Source organism: Scyliorhinus torazame, chromosome 10 (genome assembly GCF_047496885.1).
Source record: "Scyliorhinus torazame isolate Kashiwa2021f chromosome 10, sScyTor2.1, whole genome shotgun sequence".
Classification (NCBI taxonomy): Eukaryota; Metazoa; Chordata; class Chondrichthyes; order Carcharhiniformes; family Scyliorhinidae; genus Scyliorhinus; species Scyliorhinus torazame.
The window spans coordinates 62063553-62077801 of NC_092716.1; the positions used below are offsets into that span (position 1 = coordinate 62063553).

A 14249-nucleotide genomic window follows, 5' to 3' on the forward strand; every position below is an offset into this window, starting at 1 on the left:
TGGGCATTGCTGGCTTAGGCCAACATTGATTACCCATTCCTAATTGCCTTTGTGAAAGTGGTGCTGAGTTACCTTCTTGAAGTGCTGAAATCTATATGGTGTAGATACACCCATTGTGCTGTTAGGATGGAGTACCAGGATTTTGACCCAGCGACAATGAAGGAATGATATATTTCCAAGTCTGGATATTGAGTGACTTGAAGGAGAACATCCAGGTAGTGATTTTCCCATGTGTCTGGTGTCCTTGTCCTCTAGATGGTAATGGTCATGGGATTGGAAGGTGCTGCCTAAGGAGCCTTGGTGAGGTCCTGCAACGCTGCTGCAGTGTTTGTTGATGGTGAAGGGAGTGAATGTTTGTGGTTAATACTCCATTAATATCTTTATTTGCATCTTTATCATTTAACGGTACAGACAGTAATCATATATGAGTACAAATCTTGTTTATGGGAAACATTTGGAATTCTGTGCCATGCTGAGGGATAAAGCCAGTGGATATCATACTCTTTCCCTTTCCTTTGGTGGATTACTCTCCCCATTTTGTGCTTGTTCTGTACGTAATTTCCATCACATTTTAAAAGCCTTTTTATTTTTATCACAAGCATAATCCTTTTTTGATCAGCATTTCTTTATTTTTGTATGAGTGCTTATTGTTTTAGTTGCACTGTATTCATTTGATAATTAAGAAGGTATACTAACGCCTCTTTCTCATCAACAAAGTGCACTTTCATAGAATTTACAGTGCAGAAGGAGGCCATTCAGCCCATCGTGTCTGCATTGGCCCTCAGAAAGAGTACCCTACCGAAACCCATACCTCCACCCTATCCCCCTAACCCCACCCAACCCAACCTATTTAGACACTAAGGGCAATTTAGCATGGCCAATCCACCTAACCTGCACATCTTTGGACTGTGGGAGGAAACCGGAGCACCTGGAGGAAACCCACGCAGACACAGGGAGAATGTGCAGACTCGGACAGTGACCCAAGGCGGAATCGAACCTGGGACCCTGGAGCTGTGAAGCAACTGTGCTAACCGCTATGCTACCAAAGGTTATGTAACCTTTGACAATAATAGGATCCAAAGAGATTCACAGGGTTAAAATGAAAGCAACAGATTTCGGAATGGTACTTTCAGATCTTGTTAAAGAGATATGTTCTCGAAGATATTTGTAGAAGAGAGCATTAGGAATGCCAAAATATTTAGAGCGGATGTTCCAAAATGCAGGGCTAAAATAGTTGAAGGCTCAGCATCAAAATAAGGGGAAGAAGATACATTTCAATAATAATATATAATAATTAATAATAATAAAGCCAGAATTACAAGAACAGCAAAGTGCACATTGTTACATTGAAGTTGAGGGTGTTGGAAAGGTGGAGCCATGTATGTATGCGCAACGTGTTTGAAGATGGGAGATTCAGTCCAAGGTGTTTGCAATGGAAAAGGAAGACGGGCAAAAAGAGAACATTTCTGTCTGTGGTGATGGAAGGTTCTTAATATCCCCTTTGCTACCTACAGTTTATGGGCAGGTTAATGTATTGACTCAGACGTGGGAATATAGAATCATAGAATTTACCATTCTGCCCTTTTGTGTCCCTACCACAGCTAGCTTACCCACCTTTCATCAGCGCTATTGGCTACAACACACTTGGCCTTTTCATCCATATTGTTACAATATAGATTGTAAATAGTTGAGGCCCCTGCACTCATCCCTGTGGCACCTGTAGCCACGTAAAATGGCTGCTTCCCGATTAATTTGGCCAAAACCCGACTTATAACGGCTAACCGGAAAGGCTGATGGGAAAAGCAGGTAACAAGACACAAACGGACAGCTGCAGACAGAATAGCATATTCGGCTCTGGGGAAGTCGGCCCAGATCGATACTCCGGGCTATTAGCAGCCCATCGACCCAGACATCTGCAGTTATACTCAGGACTATCAACAGCCCATCAACCCAGACATCTGCAGTTTAATCGGCTATCCCCGGGAACAATTGCAACATATTAGCAATTGAATACCGGGCCAGACCTGTCGGCGCCTGCAATGGCCAAAACAAAGGCAGGTGAACGACCACCCCCCGATCGGGGAATCGCCCTGCAATTGGACGTATCGAACCCAGTGATTGGGGACAAGTCCAATCACTTGGGACTCGGGGTCAAGGGCCGCCCCGAGAGGCGGGGAGCCCCTGGGCCCTATAAAGTGAGGGGCCAAGTTCAGATCGCTCTCTCTCTCCCTTCTTCGTCTGCTCGAGACCTTCGCAAGAACAGCAACCGGCAACTGTAAGTTTGAATCCAGCGATCGCTATCCGATAAAGACTCCTAGCCATCGACCTGTATCAGCCTTTTGAATCCCGCGGGCCAGATCCGATTGGATAAGCCATTTGTTTCCCTGACCTGGTGGGCTCTTCCTAAAGTTACGTATTGGCCAGTAGTGATAGGTTTATTATATAGATAGTAGGATTATTGTGTAAACATTACTTGTTGTGTATAATAAATGACCGTTGATTTCAATCTTACTAAGCGGTGTGCTGACTTATTAATCATAACCTGAACTTGAACCACGTGGCGGTATCAGAAAGATACCTGGCGACTCGTGAGCAAAGGTGACGTAATCAGAGCTAATAAACTAAGGCTAAAAAGAGCCACACACCCCACTAATTAAGATTTTGCCAACCTGAAAATGACCCATTGTCACAACTCTTTTTTCTGTTAGTTAGTCAATCCTCTATTCATATTACCCCTAACACCATGAGCTCTTGTGTTGTGATCTTTTATGTGGCACCTTATCAAATGTCTTTTGGAAATTCAAATCCACAACATTTACTGGTTCCCCTTCATCCATCCTGACGTTTAAGGGGCACCTTGACAAATACATGAATAGGATGGGAATAGAGGGTGTTATTGAAAATATGGAAAGATTGTCATTTGAAACATGGAAGTCTGGCAATATCTGGTCTGAGAGAAACATGAGAGAATGTAGGGAAAGATCCCACAAAGGGTTAACAGCAGCTGTCAGGGAAGGATTGTAAAATGCAGATATCCTTGGTCAAGCAGGCTTAGCAAACAAGACAAACAGGATTTTGAATGAAGCCAAAAACAATGGTTCACACCTTCATTGAAAGTAACTAACTTAGTAAGGATCTGGAAAAGAATGGATGAGGTTCAGTTGAATTTGGGTGAGAATTCTAGGTGTGAAAATTTGCTCATACCAGATAAATTAAAGAAAACTGGAGGCTATCAGTCTACGAGAAACATAATTCAAAGCCAAAATCAAAGTCAAAATTATGAGCTGAGGACACAATTGGAAAATAAAACTATAGAAATGACAGGAATTAAAAGGAACACCTCTTGGAAGTCAAAGCATTTTGAACATCACAAAGGACACAATGTAATCAGATCTATGAGATGAGGTTATGTCAAAATGAATACTTAGTTGAATTAGACTGTTTAGATCAAAGATACTTTTTACAATCAAAGAGAATCAAGAGTTACTTTACAATAACGTCATAAAAACTAGATAACTGTTAGAAAAGTATATAAACGACTTCCGGGTGCGGCAATGACCAGCTGAGTCACACGTTTCGGCAGCTCCCGGTGGAACGGACTTTTGGGCTCTTAATAAGAGCCCCAACGGCAATTTTAACGGCTAAAAGTACTGTGCGGTGAACCAGAAGGGAATCCCCCCTGGATATGGATGAAAAAAGGAGAGGAAGGTGGCCGGATTGCGGTGGATCCTTTAGAGCAGCGGCAAGGAAGGCAAGCAAAAACCAAGATGGCGTCAGAAGGTGGCAGTTTAATATGGGGCCCTGAACAACACGAGTTTTTGAAACGCTGCGTGGAAGAACTCAAAAAGGAATTGAAGAAGGAATGTTGGCCCCGATATTACAGGCGATCGAAGGGCTAAAGGAGGAGCAAAAGACCCAGGAGCGGGAGCTTCGGGACGTGAAGGCAAAGGCTGCCGAGAATGAGGACGACATACAGGGCCTGGTGGTGAAGACGGAGATGCATGAGGCACACCATAAACGATGTGTGGAAAGGCTGGAGGCGCTGGAGAACAACGCGAGGAGGAGCAACCTAAGGATTCTTGGTCTTCCTGAAGGTGCGGAGGGAGCGGACGTCGGGGCATATGTGAGCACGATGCTGCACTCGTTAATGGGAGCGGAGGCCCCGGCGGGTCAGCTGGAGGTGGAGGGAGCATACCGAGTGATGGCGCGAGGACCGAGAGCAGGAGAAATTCCGAGAGCCATAGTGGTGAGATTCCTCCGTTTTAAGGACAGAGAGATGGTCCTTAGATGGGCAAAGAAAACTCGGAGTAGTAAGTGGGATAACGCGGTGATCCGCGTATACCAAGACTGGAGTGCGGAGGTGGCGAGAAGGAGGGCGAGCTTTAATCGGGCCAAGGCGGTGCTTCACAAAAAGAAGATAAAATTCGGAATGCTGCAGCCGGCAAGACTGTGGGTCACATATCAAGGGAGGCACCACTACTTTGAGACGGCGGATGAGGCGTGGGCTTTTATCGTGGAAGAGAAATTGGAATGAGCGGGTTATTAAAAAAAAAAGAACGATTAAAACAAAGTGGTGGGGCGAGTATGGGGGGCGAAGAGGGGGGTAAAAAGGGGGGAAAGAGGAGTTTTATGTTATTAATCCTGCGATGTGGTAACTTTTCTCTCTTCCACAGGAGGTGGTGGGGGGGGGAAAGGAGGTGGAAGAGATGGGGCGTTGGCCATTGGGGGCGGGGCCAAGGGGGAAGCGCGGGCTCGGTTCCCGCGCTATGATAATCATGGTGGGAATAGGGAAGCAGGAAGCAGGGGGCGTCGCACGGTGCGAGCCGAGGTCACGGGGGAAGCCGAGGTCGGCCAGAGTTTGCTGACTTCTGGGAGCAACATGGGGGGTGTAACTACGCTAGTGGGGGATCTAGCGGGGGGGGGGTGGGAGGGGGGAATTATTGGGCTGCTGCTGCTGGGGAGAGGGGGGTGCTGGTATGGGGTGGGATGGGCGGGGGGGGCATCGCCTGGGGGCGGGACAGCTGCGTGGGAACCGGGTGAGGAGCTGGAAAAAGGGGATGGCTAATCGACAAGGGGGGGTAAAAAGCCCCCCAACCCGGCTGATCACGTGGAACGTGAGAGGGCTGAACGGGCCGATAAAGAGGGCACGGGTACTCGCACACCTTAAGAAACTTAAGGCAGACGTGGTTATGTTACAGGAAACTCACTTGAAACTGATAGACCAGGTGAGACTACGCAAAGGTTGGGTGGGGCAGGTGTTCCATTCGGGGCTAGATGCGAAAAACAGGGGTGTGGCTATATTAGTGGGGAAGCGGGTAATGTTTGAGGCAAAGACTATAGTGGCGGATAGCGGGGGCAGATACGTGATGGTGAGTGGCAAACTACAGGGGGAGACGGTGGTTTTGGTAAACCTATATGCCCCGAACTGGGATGATGCCAATTTTATGAGGCGTATGCTAGGACGCATCCCGGACCTAGAGATGGGTAAGTTGGTAATGGGGGAGATTTCAATATGGTGTTGGAACCAGGGCTGGACAGGTCGAGGTCCAGGACTGGAAGGAGGCCGGCAGCAGCCAAGGCGCTTAAAGATTTTATGGAGCAGATGGGAGGAGTAGACCCGTGGAGATTTAGCAGACCTAGGAGTAAGGAGTTTTCGTTTTTCTCCTATGTCCACAAATAGACTACTTTCTTTTGGGAAGGGCGTTGATCCCGAAGGTGAGGGGAACGGAGTATACGGCTATAGCCATTTCGGATCACTCTCCACATTGGGTGGACTTGGAGATAGGGGAGGAAACAGAAGGGCGCCCACCCTGGAGAATGGACATGGGACTAATGGCAGATGAGGGGGTGTGTCTAAGGGTGAGGGGGTGCATTGAAAAGTACTTGGAACTCAATGATAATGGGGAGGTCCAGGTGGGAGTGGTCTGGGAGGCGCTGAAGGCAGTGGTTAGAGGGGAGCTGATATCAATAAGGGCACATAAAGGAAAGCAGGAGAGTAGGGAACGGGAGCGGTTGCTGCAAGAACTTCTGAGGGTGGACAGGCAATATGCGGGGGCACCGGAGGAGGGACTGTACAGGGAAAGGCAAAGGCTACACGTAGAATTTGACTTGCTGACAAGGGGTACTGCAGAGGCACAGTGGAGGAAGGCACAGGGCGTACAGTACGAATATGGGGAGAAGGCGAGCAGGTTGCTGGCCCACCAATTGAGGAAAAGGGGAGCAGCGAGGGAAATAGGGGGAGTGAGGGATGAGGAAGGAGAGATGGAGCGGGGAGCGGAGAGAGTGAATGGAGTGTTCAAGGCATTTTATAAAAAATTATACGAAGCTCAACCCCCGGATGGGAGGGAGAGAATGATGGGCTTTATGGACCGGCTGGAATTTCCCAAGGTGGAGGAGCAGGAAAGGGTGGGACTGGGAGCACAGATTGAAATAGAGGAAGTAGTGAAAGGAATTAGGAGCATGCAGGCGGGGAAGGCTCCGGGACCGGATGGATTCCCAGTCGAATTATACAGGAAATATGTGGACTTGCTCGCCCCGCTACTGATGAGGACCTTTAATGAGGCAAAGGAAAGGGGACAGCTGCCCCCGACTATGTCTGAGGCAACGATATCGCTTCTCCTAAAGAAGGAAAAGGACCCGCTGCAATGCGGGTCCTATAGACCTATTTCCCTCCTAAATGTAGACGCTAAGATTCTGGCCAAGGTAATGGCAGTGAGGATAGAGGATTGTGTCCCGAGGGTGGTCCATGAGGACCAAACTGGGTTTGTGAAGGGGAGACAGCTGAATACGAATATACGGAGGCTGCTAGGGGTAATGATGATGCCCCCACCAGAGGGAGAAGCGGAGATAGTGGTGGCGATGGATGCCGAGAAAGCATTTGATAGAGTGGAGTGGGATTATTTGTGGGAGGTGCTGAGGAGATTTGGTTTTGGAGAAGAGTATGTTGGATGGGTGCAGCTGTTGTATAGGGCCCCAGTGGCGAGTGTGGTCACGAATGGACGGGGATCTGCACACTTTCGGCTCCATAGAGGGACAAGGCAGGGATGCTCTCTGTCCCCATTACTGTTTGCACTGGCGATTGAGCCCCTGGCAATAGCATTGAGGGGTTCCAAGAAGTGGAGGGGAGTACTTAGAGGAGGAGAAGAACACCGGGTATCTCTGTATGCGGATGATTTGTTATATGTAGCGGACCCGGCGGAGGGGATGCCAGAGATAATGCGGACACTTCGGGAGTTTGGAGAATTCTCAGGATATAACCTGAACATGGGGAAAAGTGAGTTGTTTGTGGTGCATCCAGGGGAGCAGAGCAGAGAAATAGAGGACTTTCCGCTGAGGAAGGTAACAAGGGACTTTCGTTACTTGGGGATCCAGATAGCCAAGAATTGGGGTACATTGCATAGGTTAAATTTAACGCGATTGGTGGAACAAATGGAGGAGGACTTCAAGAGATGGGACATGGTATCCCTGTCACTGGCAGGGAGGGTGCAGGCGGTTAAAATGGTAGTCCTCCCGAGATTCCTCTTTGTGTTTCAGTGCCTCCCGGTGGTGATCACGAAGGCTTTTTTCAAAAGGCTCGAAAAGAGTATCATGAGTTTTGTGTGGGCCGGGAAGACCCCGAGAGTGAGGAAGGGATTCTTACAGCGTAGTAGGGATAGGGGGGGGCTGGCACTACCGAGCCTAAGTGAGTACTACTGGGCCGCCAATATCTCAATGGTGAGTAAGTGGATGGGAGAAGAGGAGGGAGCGGCGTGGAAGAGATTGGAGAGGGCATCCTGTAGGGGGACTAGCCTACAAGCTATGGTGACGGCCCCATTGCCGTTCTCACCGAAGAAATACACCACAAGCCCGGTGGTGGTGGCGACTTTGAAAATTTGGGGACAGTGGAGACGGCATAGGGGAAAGACGGGAGCCTTGGTGTGGTCCCCGATAAGAAATAACCATAGGTTTGCCCCGGGGAGAATGGATGGGGGATTTGGAATATGGCAAAGAGCAGGAGTAACGCAACTGAAAGATCTGTTTGTAGAGGGGAAGTTCGCAAGTCTGGGAGCGCTGACCGAGAAATATGGGTTGCCCCAAGGGAATGCATTCCGGTATATGCAACAGAGGGCTTTTGCGAGGCAGCAGGTGAGGGAATTCCCGCAGCTCCCGACGCATGAGGTGCAGGACAGAGTAATCTCAAAGACATGGGTGGGGGACGGTAAGGTGTCAGATATATATAGGCAAATGAGGGACGAGGGGGAGATTATGGTAGATGAGCTGAAAGGGAAATGGGAAGAAGAGCTGGGGGAGGAGATTGAGGAGGGGCTGTGGGTGGATGCCCTAAGTCGGGTAAACTCATCGTCCTCGTGTGCCAGGCTAAGCCTGATTCAATTTAAGGTGTTACACAGGGCGCATATGACTGGAGCACGGCTCAATAAATTTTTTGGGGTAGAGGATAGGTGTGCGAGATGCTCGAGAAGCCCAGCGAATCACACCCACATGTTCTGGTCATGTCCGGCACTACAGGGGTTCTGGGTGGGGGTGACAAAGGTGCTTTCGAAAGTAGTGGGGGTCCAGGTCGAACCAAGCTGGGGGTTGGCTATATTTGGGGTTGCACAAGAGCCGGGAGTGCAGGAGGCGAGAGAGGCCGATGTTTTGGCCTTTGCGTCCCTAGTAGCCCGGCGCAGGATACTGTTGATGTGGAAGGAAGCCAAGCCCCCGGGGGTGGAGACCTGGATAAATGACATGGCAGGGTTTATCAAGCTGGAACGGATTAAGTTCGCCCTAAGGGGATCGGCTCAAGGGTTCACCAGGCGGTGGCAACCGTTCGTCGAATACCTCACAGAAAGATAGAGGGAATGGAAAAGAAGAAGGCAGCAGCAGCAGCCCGGGGGGGGGGGGGAGAGAGAGAGGAACCAGAAGGAGTCTCAGGGTTATTAATATATATGTATAATATGTATAGGTCGTTGCTATAAATAATTGTGTATTGGACTGTTAAATCATATTTTTGGAGAGTGTTTATCTGAGACAAGGCAGTTGCCATTTAGTTTTAGTTTTCGTTTTTGTTATATATTATTTATTCTTTCTTTGTTTATAAAACAGGTCATTGTTATTTATACTGTTATATTATTGTGTAAAGGATACACAATGTACTGTGATGGTTGACCAAAAAGTTTCAATAACATATTTTTAAAAAAAAAGAAAAATATATAAACCCGAAGAAAGGGGACAGCCAGCAGAGCCAGCTCTCATAGCTCGATACATGGGAAAGATGGGACACAGCAACCGAGCTCATCAGCGAATACATCTAAAGAAGACCAAATTTTAAAAAGAAGATTGATTGTCAAGTTGGACCTGAAGGTCCCTTCAACCAACCAGAAGGATCCAGAAGCTAGATAGAACATAGAACAATACAGCGCAGTACAGGCCCTTCGGCCCACGATGTTGCACCGAAACAAAAGCCATCTAACCTACACTATACCATTATCATCCATATGTTTATCCAATGAACTGCTAAATGCCCTCAATGTTGGCGAGTTCACCACTGTAGCAGGTAGGGCATTCCACGGCCTCACTACTCTTTGCGTAAAGAACCTACCCCTGACCTCTGTCCTATATCTATTACCCCTCAGTTTAAGGCTATGTCCCCTCGTGCTAGCCATTTCCATCCGCGGGAGAAGGCTCTCACTGTCCACCCTATCTAACCCTCTGATCATTTTGTATGACTCTATTAAGTCTCCTCTTAACCTTCTTCTCTCTAACGAAAACAACCTCAAGTCCATCAGCCTTTCCTCATAAGATTTTCCCTCCATACCAGGCAACATCCTGGTAAATCTCCTCTGCACCCGTTCCAAAGCCTCCACGTCCTTCCTATAATGCGGTGACCAGAACTGTACGCAATACTCCAAATGCGGCCGAACCAGAGTTCTGTACAGCTGCAACATGACATCCTGACTCCGGAACTCAATCCCTCTACCAATAAAGGCCAACACTCCATAGGCCTTCTTCACCACCCTATCAACCTGGGTGGCAACTTTCAGGGATCTATGTACATGGACACCTAGATCCCTCTGCTCATCCACACTTTCAAGAACTTTTCCATTAGCCAAATATTCCACATTCCTGTTTTTCCTTCCAAAGTGAATCACCTCACACTTCTCTACATTAAACTCCATTTGCCACCTCTCAGCCCAGCACTGCAGCTTATCTATATCCCTCTGTAACCTGCTACTTCCTTCCACACTATCGACAACACCACCGACTTTAGTATCGTCTGCAAATTTACTCACCCACCCTTCTGCGCCTTCCTCTAGGTCATTGATAAAAATGACAAACAGCAACGGCCCCAGAACAGATCCTTGTGGTACTCCACTTGTGACAGAACTCCATTCTGAACATTTCCCATCAACCACCACCCTCTGTCTTCTTTCAGCTAGCCAATTTCTGATCCACATCTCTAAATCACCCTCAATCCCCAGCCTCCGTATTTTCTGCAATAGCCTACCGTGGGGAACCTTATCAAACGCTTTGCTGAAATCCATATACACCACATCAACTGCTCTACCCTCGTCTACCTGTTCAGTCACCTTCTCAAAGAACTCGATAAGGTTTGTGAGGCATGACCTACCCTTCACAAAGCCATGCTGACTATCCCTGATCATATTATTCCTATCTAGATGATTATAAATCTTGTCTCTTATAATCCCCTCCAAGACTTTACCCACTACAGACGTGAGGCTCACCGGTCTATAGTTGCCGGGGTTGTCTCTGCTCCCCTTTTTGAACAAAGGGACCACATTTGCTGTCCTCCAGTCCTCTGGCACTATTCCTGTATCCAATGATGACATAAAAATCAAAGCCAATGGTCCAGCAATCTCTTCCCTGGCCTCCCAGAGAATCCTAGGATAAATCCCATCAGGTCCCGGGGACTTATCTATTTTCAGCCTGTCCAGAATTGCCAACACCTCTTCCCTACGTACCTCAATGCCATCTAATCTATTTACCTGGAGCTCAGCATTCTCCTCCACAACATTATCTTTTTCCTGAGTGAATACTGACGAAAAATATTCATTTAGTATCTCGCCTATCTCTTCAGACTCTACACACAACTTCCCATCCCTGTCCTTGACTGGTCCTACTCTGTCCCTAGTCATTCGCTTATTCCTGACATACCTATAGAAAGCTTTTGGGTTTTCCGTGATCCTTCCTGCCAAATACTTCTCATGTCCCCTCCTTGCTCGTCTTAGCTCTCTCTTTAGATCCTTCCTCGCTACCTTGTAACTATCCATCGCCCCAACTGAAACTTCACACCTCATCTTCACATAGGCCTCCTTCTCCCTCTTAACAAGAGATTCCACTTCTTTGGTAAACCACGGTTCCCTCGCTCGGCACCTTCCTCCCTGCCTGACCGGTACATACTTATCAAGAACACGCAGTAGCTGATCCTTGAACAAGCTCCTTTTTACTATCCTGTAAAGATAGTGATTGCATCTTTTCAAAAGAAGAAAAATATATAATAATTAAAGAACTTACAAGTTTTAACCTGAAACAGTGGTTATTAGCCTACTTTACTTACTTAGCAACGCAGGACCCAGGATATCCATGCTACTGAGGGGTAAGTATGTAAAATTCTTCGGTGAAGGTATGGGTTATACCGGGGGATAACTTGAAAATATAGTTTGACCTGAATAGCACCCACTGAAGCCTGTATCAGAGTCGGGGAGTGAGAATTCCTGTTCACCATTTAGAATATCGACCCTTTTTTTGGTTTTGGGGGAATTCTAAGAATAGTGGTGAGTTTTTAACTTCAAGGGATACGGACCCCGGAAGTGTAGAAGATTTTAGTTTAGGCGGGCAGCATGGTCGGCGCAGGCTTGGAGGGCCGAAGGGCCTGTTCCTGTGCTGTAATTTTCTTTGTTCTTTGATGTCTTCAAGAGCTTTCCAAAATTTGTCAAACACTATTTCCCTTTCATAAAACAATAAAGACATAAGAAACTGTGTTGACTGATTGTGATATGATTTTTGAAATATGCTCCACCACTTCCTTAACAATGGATTCCAACATTTTCCGAATGACAGATGTTAGGTTACCTGGCTTATAATGTCCCGCTTCTGACTCCTTCTCTTCTCGAAGAGGAGTGTTTTTTTTGTAATTTTCCAATCCACTGTGGCCATACCAGAGGGGGGCCTTGCCAATTGGAGGTGGCGAGGGAAGGTTCCCCTCGACAAGGTTGGTGTGGGCGTCCATGGGGATGGTTAAGAGAGCAGGACGGTGAGTTGAAATGGCAATAACAGGAAGGCCTGTGTTCTGCTTACGGATGGACTGAAGGTGTTCTGCAAAGTGGTCATCCAGTCTGCATTTAGACTCTCCAATGTAGAGTAGATTGCATTGGGAGCAGCAAATACAATAGACCAGATTGAAGGAGGTGCACGTGTAGTGTTGCTTCACCTGAAGAGTTTTTAGATCCTCGGATGGTGATCAGGTAGGAGGTAACGGGGCAGGTGTTTACACCTTCTGCGATTACATGGAAAGGTGCCGTGGGAAGAGTGTGAGATGTTGTGGGTGATGGGGGAATGGACCAGGGTACCCAGAAGGACAGACATGTGGAGAGGGAACAGTCCCTGCAGAATGCTGACATGGGGAGTGCGGGGAAGATGTGTTTGGTGGTGGCATCTTGCTGGAATTGGAGTTTCCTCTGCCGGTTCCTCCAACTCCAGCATGATGCCACCACCAAACACATCTTCCCCTCACCCTTCCTGCCAGCATTCCGCAGTGACTGTTCCCTCCTGGATACCAGGGTACACTCCTCTACAGTCCACATGTCTGTCCTTAGCCTGCTGAAATGTCCCAGTGAAGCTCACTGCAAACTGGAAGAACAGCATCTCATCTTCCGATTAGGCCCGTTACAGTCTTCCGGACTTAACATTGAGTTGAACGACTTCAGACTGTGAATTCCCTCCTCCACCTTTCCCCCCCCCCCCCCCCCCCCCATTTTTATTTCTATCAATTCATTTTCAGTTCTTCCATCCATCCGTTTTTCCCTCACCATTATCCCCCCTTCGCCGCCCCCCCCCCCCCCACCCCACTTTGGCCATCTTTATCTCTGTTCCTATTGTCCTTTAACACACTGCTTACTTTTGTTCTGCCATTAACACATTCTGATCTCTTAATGTGTCAGGATCAGCACCCTTCTTAGCCTTGATCACCATCATTTACATTCCTTTTGTCTTCTGTCCTCGACACCTTTGTCAATCTTCACCAACCAGTGGACCTCTATCCAGCCCTCCCACTCCACGCCCCCACACGCCCCAATACAGTATAAATCTGACCCTATTTCCAGTTCGCTCTGGCTTTAACAAAGAATTATCCAGACTTGAAAGGTCAGCTCCCTTCTCTCCACAGATGCTGCCAGACCTGTTGAGATTGTCCAGTATTTCCTGTTTTTGTTTCAGATTCCAGCATCCGCAGTAATTTGCTTTTATTTTGATAGACTATAGTAATGTCCTTTGCATTTGAATGATATACACATCCTTCTCAATTGACACTTATCATGGGATTGTTCAAGCATCCAGTTCATCTCGTGGGACAACTGGAAGCCCTGTAAACACACATAATTTGATATTAAATTTTGTGATATTTTTGATCATTCAAATTTTTGTAATTTTGTTTTCGGTAACCAGGAGAATATTGACAAGCTTCACCAGTAGCTTGATAAAATGACGGAGCCATAGTTAAAACTTTAAAAATATTTTCAAATGGAGGATGTACCATACTTTGCATTATTTCTGTCGTGGAAATCATAATAAAGACAAATTCCTCGAGGTTCGATTTTAAGAAATTTATTTACATAAATATATTTGCGGAGAGAATGTGTTCCAGCTGCAAAAGCTCGTGCACTGCACTCTTGAGATTCGATTGAAGACAGCATGTTTTTATAATCTGAAGTAAACAGGCATGTTTATATTAAATAGACCTTGGAAAGTACGTACGATGAAATACGTAGTATGTATGGTCTTGCCCTTGGCTTTGTTATCTTTCGGAGGACAATGTGTTTTCATAATAAGGCCGGAGTCAGAATATTTCAGCAGTATTTCATTTATGTTAATTTCCCTTCCACAATTCCCTCCTTGTTGATCTTTTCCTTTTAGTAAATTATCGTGTCCTCCGTAGAAAAGGGTGGTTTATAATGTAAGGGGAACGGACGTATGAACGGACCATACGACAATCAAGATTACAATGGCGATTATAATCCAGAACACAATCCTCTGTC

The 14249-nt window shown here is 47.1% G+C and overlaps 1 protein-coding gene across 3 annotated transcripts in view; it reads left to right on the forward strand.

Moving 5' to 3' along the window:
• The window catches only part of phkb (phosphorylase kinase, beta), a 447849-nt gene that overhangs the window by 354444 nt on the left and 79156 nt on the right, over positions 1 to 14249 (forward strand). The window lies entirely within an intron of this gene.